This window comes from Centrocercus urophasianus, unplaced genomic scaffold, assembly GCF_019232065.1.
Source record: "Centrocercus urophasianus isolate 14NV4802_14NV808 unplaced genomic scaffold, USGS_Curo_1.0 seq_47, whole genome shotgun sequence".
Lineage (NCBI taxonomy): Eukaryota > Metazoa > Chordata > Aves > Galliformes > Phasianidae > Centrocercus > Centrocercus urophasianus.
Window position 1 is genome coordinate 2,675,497 of NW_024885055.1, and position 5,533 is coordinate 2,681,029.

Here is a 5,533-nt window from a genome sequence, read left to right on the forward strand (position 1 = left end):
AAAAAAAAAAAAAAAAAAAAAAAAAAAAAAAAAAAAAAAAAAAAAAAAAAAAAAAAAGGAGAAAAAGTCCTCAAGGAAGAGCTGCAGATCCAGTGCAGATCTCAGAGCTGAGGGCTGTGTGAGGAATGGGGCATCATGAAAGGAAAGCTGCAGGATGGCACCAGGCTGGCAAGGAAAGCAGGGCCCCAGCGTGCTGCTTGTCACAGGATGAGGTGCCCACAATACACCCCCAGGGGGTGTCCCAGCCCTGCTCAGCACACCACAGATGTCACATCTGCAGGCGTACCTTTGACCAAGTGCCATCATGAAGCTGGGCAACAACAGAAGCGCGTGGTGCCAGTCCAAGGGAAAGGGCACGAAGCCAGAAATTCAAAGAGAAAGGAGTAAACGGCACACAAAGGTGTGAAAGGACAAAGCCTGAGCAGAATGATGGCACTGGAACATCCAGTAGTGGTGGGATGGGGAGGTGAGGGGCCCAGAACCACAGTGCCACCAGCTGCGTCCCTGCATCCGACTGAGCTCTGCTCTGGACAGGGAGGATTAACAAAGGGGTTTTGCATAATCTGATGCAATATGCATAATGCACTCTGCTCCAAGTGCAGGCACATGGTTTTTCTCCCTTTTATATCCTGTTGTGCCTCATCCATCACTGGATATGGGGTTTCATCCGGAGCAGGAGCCAAGCTTCAGGGTGCAGTACACATGGCCTCGCTCATTCCTCCTCCTGGCTGCTTCTGGGGATGCTGCCAGAGGCACCCATAGCCAAACAGGCATTTTTACTCTGAAATAGCTCTGTGTAAGCCCAGCTCCAGCCTTCTCCATCCATGGGCTAAGTGCAGACCCACTGTCTTCTCTGATACCACTTTAATATTTCTACGTAACAGCACAGGGTTATTCCTGATGAAGCTGCTTTCAGTGGGTACGCTGAGGGTGCCATCCTCAACCAGCACACGGAGGCACATCGCTCCTAAACCAATCCCCACCAGTCCCAAACTAAACCTCACCCATCCCTACAGCTGGCTGCTGTGAATGCAGAAGACACAAAGTCTGGCTGCCATGAGCTGATGCATTTGGGTCTCTTAACCCAAATCACTCCAAAGGGAGGGGCTGCCCTTTGGCAGCAATGCAGCCCAACAGCACCTCCATCTGTCCCCAGTGATACCACTCAAAGCTCCAAAACGTTTGGGAGAAATTCAACAGAGCTCAAAGGAAGAGAAAAGGTCAAAAGGAACTGGAACAGGTTGCCCAAGGAGGCTGTGGATGCCCCACCCCTGCAGGCATTCAAGGCCAGGCTGGATGTGGCCCTGGGCAGCCTGGGCTGCTGGTTGGTGACCTGCACACAGCAGGGGGTTGGAACTGGATGAGCATTGTGCTCCTTTTCAACCCAGGCCATCCTATGATTCTGATTCTAAGTGACTATTAGCTTCTTTCCATCTGCAGTATGGTCACTGGCCGTGCCCAGTGCTCCAGATCTAATGGGTTTTTAATATTCTCGTGGCATGCATGGTGGTGTGTATGGTGAGAGGCGTGTGCAGCTCCAGCACAAGCACCAGCACTCAGGGGGCTGCTCGCCGAGCCCAGGCTCTTCCTGTCCCCACCAGCTGCTGGGTAGATTTCAAGGTTTCAATTATTCCATCAAGCTGCATGTACCAAATTAAGGTCAGAGAAGTGTCTCTGTCTTATATAAAAATATATATGTAAATATATCCCTAAAAGGAAAAGAAACGAATTCAGAAATTAATAAGGCTGATTGACAATGCTGCTTTGGAAACCCCGGTACCATATGGCATCCTTGAATGGCTGCAGTGCTGTTCGGCTGGGGCTGACCAGCTGGAGAGTTACTGTGCTTGTTTGTAATTGTAATAATGGATATCAGATGGCTGGTGTGGAGCAGTTTATAAATGAGAACAGACAATGAGCCGCACTGTTTGTCAGGAAATCATCTCTGATACGGTCTGTGCTCTACCACTGCTCCCTGCTGGAGCTGGCTGCCCCACAGGATGTGGCCCCGGTGTGCGGCGCTGCTGGGGCAGAGCTGCCCATGGGCACCAGGGATGCTGGCAGTGATGGCCTTGTGCAGAGCCCTGAGCGCTGGGATGGGGCCTGGAGGAGCCAAAGCAAAGGGATCAGGAGCAGAGATGCAGCTCAAGGCCCAGCAGGATGGCAGTGAGAGGTTCCTGGGCTTGCAGAGGGCATGGGGGCTCAGCTGTGGGCATTTTCAGATGGGTTTTTGCACTGAACAGACGGAGAAATCGTGACATTTTAAAATTTGCCATTTAACGGATTTTTTTTTTTTTAAGTCAGTAACAGTGAAATCCATTATTTCAACTCCTGATCTCCAGCTCTACGGCTTATCGTATAGAACAAAGATGAATTTGAAATGAAAACGCCACATGCTTGCTCTCTTTTCTAAAATGAGATTTTGTCCAAATTAACACACAGCAATGCCCAGCCAAAACCTCCCCTAGCAGAAGGCAGTTGGTGCCGTGCATCCCTGTAGCACCAAGGGCAGCCACAGCCAGCCTGGCTGGGGGACACAGCACACACCCAGAGGGGTTTTTCTTCCAAAACTCATCCAAAAAAGTCACTCGCACACACATATGTCTTCAAACCCATAGCAGGGTGGGCTGATGGGTCCTATTTTCAGCTTGGCAGCCCCAGCACAAAGATGGAAGGAGTCCCAGAGATGGGTTTTTCCCACTTTAACAGGTCCCAAGACACCGTGCTCCCAGCTCTCCAGCTGTGGGAATGGAGTAATTCTCCCCAGCACCCCCAGTGCAGACAGAGCCATGTGCTGGGTGCTTGGGAGCACTGAGGAGGAGCCAGAAGCATGTGGGCATTGCCAGGAGCAAGTATTCCAGCCCTTGTCCTGTATCTGTCTTGGCTCAGGAAGAAGGACTGAGCTCTCATCCTCCCATCTACAGCCTGGATTTGCCATGCAAGAAGAAAACTCCCCTGTTTTCTCAAATGCTTTCCTTATCTGACTTTTTTCAGGGCTTCAATACAGTGTACTCAGAGGCCCCAGAGCCACATCCAGCCTGGCCTTGAATGCCTCCAGGGATGGGGCATCCACAGCCTCCTTGGGCAACCTGTTCCAGTGCGTCACCACCCTACGAGTGAAAAACTTCCTCCTAATATCCAACCTAAACCTCCCCTGTCTCAGTTTAAGACCATTCCCCCTTATCCTATCACTATCCACCCTTGTAAACAGCTGTTCCCCCTCCTGCTTATATGCTCCCTTCAAGTACTGAAGGCTGCAATGAGTACAGTGTTTTAAATCCATCATAATCACAGTAACATTGGGCCTCAACACACACTGTCAGCACTTTAAAAGCAAAGAGGTTTACCTGTAGGAAGAAAGATATTCAGCCTAACGACTCAAAGGAACTTGTTTTATTCCCAGCACAGCACTCTGAAAACGCTCAGCACCCCAGGCTGGTGCAGTGCTTCCCCAGGCACCCAGCATCCTGTACATCCTGTGGTTGTTACCGATGGAAATTACTGCCTGTGGTGGTGGTGCATCTCTTTTTGCTGGGGTGGGTGCTTGGTGCCAAAGGGCAGGACAAAAAGAAGTAGCAAAGTTGCCCCAGGCATTGCTGTGCGTGCTCACACTGTTTCAGCAACATTTTCGGAATGCTGCTGGACACTTTTGCTGTCCCTCCTCCCTCCCCAGCAGTATGCCCTCATTTCTCAGCACAATGACATCCAAAATTCCCCTATCCTTGCAACTGTGCCCGCGTCTCTTTCCAAGCTGTTCTAGGAACACTGTTATTGGTTTGTTTTACTTTTTACAGGGGCAGTCGAGCCTCTCCACATCCTCCCAGCCCAATCCTGCCCCAGATCCCACCCATGAACCTCCTGTGTTAATGGGTTTACTTTGTGGGTACCGGCCTCCAAAAGCAGCTCTCAGTTTGTCCTCCCAAGCTGGCAGCTGTGCAGCGGGATAGGAGCAGGTGACAGTCCCTCAGTGTGATGCTCACAGGACTGGTGCATACTGGAGGGCTTGATTTGGGACACGCAGGATCAGCCCCATCCCACTCACCAAGCCCCTCAACTCTGAGCTCTGCACGTCTTTATTCCCACTGAGATGGAGACACTTTGAGTGTGACCCCATGCAGATAAGCCAGCCCGATTCCCTTGGGCAGCTGTTGGGTGGCATGGATGTCCCCATGTGTCGCATGGTAGAAGAGGATGAAAGTATAGCACTGGGGATTAAGGCAAGAAAAGGAGCAGAGAAGTGAAATAAAGGCAATCCCTGGGTGAGGTCAGCAGCGATGGGATGAAAGATGCTCCTAAAATCTCCCAGCCCCAGATACTGGACAGCCATCCCATGGGCTGGGAAATGCCACCATTTTCACCTCGGTGAAATCCCAAAAAGGTCAGGTCTGTAGGTGTACATGGGACAGCCCTTCCCACAGGAGCAAAATCAGGCTGGGGGGCTCTAAGGGCTGTGTAGTCAGTTGAAATGGGCTGAAGCTGCGATTTACAAACTGATCATCCTTTAAAAAATGAAAAATTGTGAGATTTGCCCCATGGATGCAGGTTCTGCTGGTAATGGAGCACAGGACAGCCTCCCCCAGAACCTTCCAGACAAGAGTTTGCTTCAGGCATCCCCAAAGTCTTCATCCATCTGCTGTGTGAATTCCCGCTCCCCAGGTCCTGCTCCTCATTAAGGGTTGAGCCCCTCAGCAAAGATTAATCTGGTGTTTGTGAGAATTTATCTGCTTGAAAAGAGAGGGACCGGCTCTGACCTCACAGTCTGGAGGCTGCCAGGGAGTTTACCATCCCCTGAGCTGTCAAGCCAATTCCCTGCAGCACCAAGCTGTTGTTCTTAGCATCTGCTAGGCAGAAAGACAACAAAATACCCCAAATATCTGTTTGCTTTAAAAGGTAAATATTAATTTCAGGATGCTGTTTACATAAGCAGACTCTTCAAGCTTGAAGTCACTGCCTTTTGCTAGTTGTCACATGGCATTAATGTGTATTTAACATTTATTTAACTCTACTCAGTCCCACTCATGCCAGATGGCAGGCAGCCTGCACGGCGAGGCTCAGGCTCACCATGAGAGCAGGGGGTGTTTGGGGACCACTGCTAGAAGTTTGAGTGGTGCTGCAGCTCCCCAGGTAGCATGGGTGCTGTGAGCAGGCACGATGCATGCTGCAGTGCTAAGTCTCAGCACCCAACCGTGGTCATCCCCTTGCAAACATTGACGTGAGGAAGGAGCTGTGGTCTCCAGTGGTCTCAGAGGAGATGTCCCCACTTCTGCAGCCTCTCCTGGCAGCTCACTTGCTGGCAGGGTCTTGGCTTCATGGCACTTGTCTATGGAGGAGGGAGAGAGTAGAGCTTGCAGCTGATGGAAGCCAAACCATGGGGCTCAGCATCGTGACCAAAGAGATGCAATGACCAGAGAAATGCGATCCTACACGAAATCCAAGCCATATGTGGGCTGGGCAGTCCTCAGATCTTGTTGCTTATCGCTGGCTTTGCATCAACTGCCACTGCTTTGTATCTGCTTGGCTAGATCCTGACTGG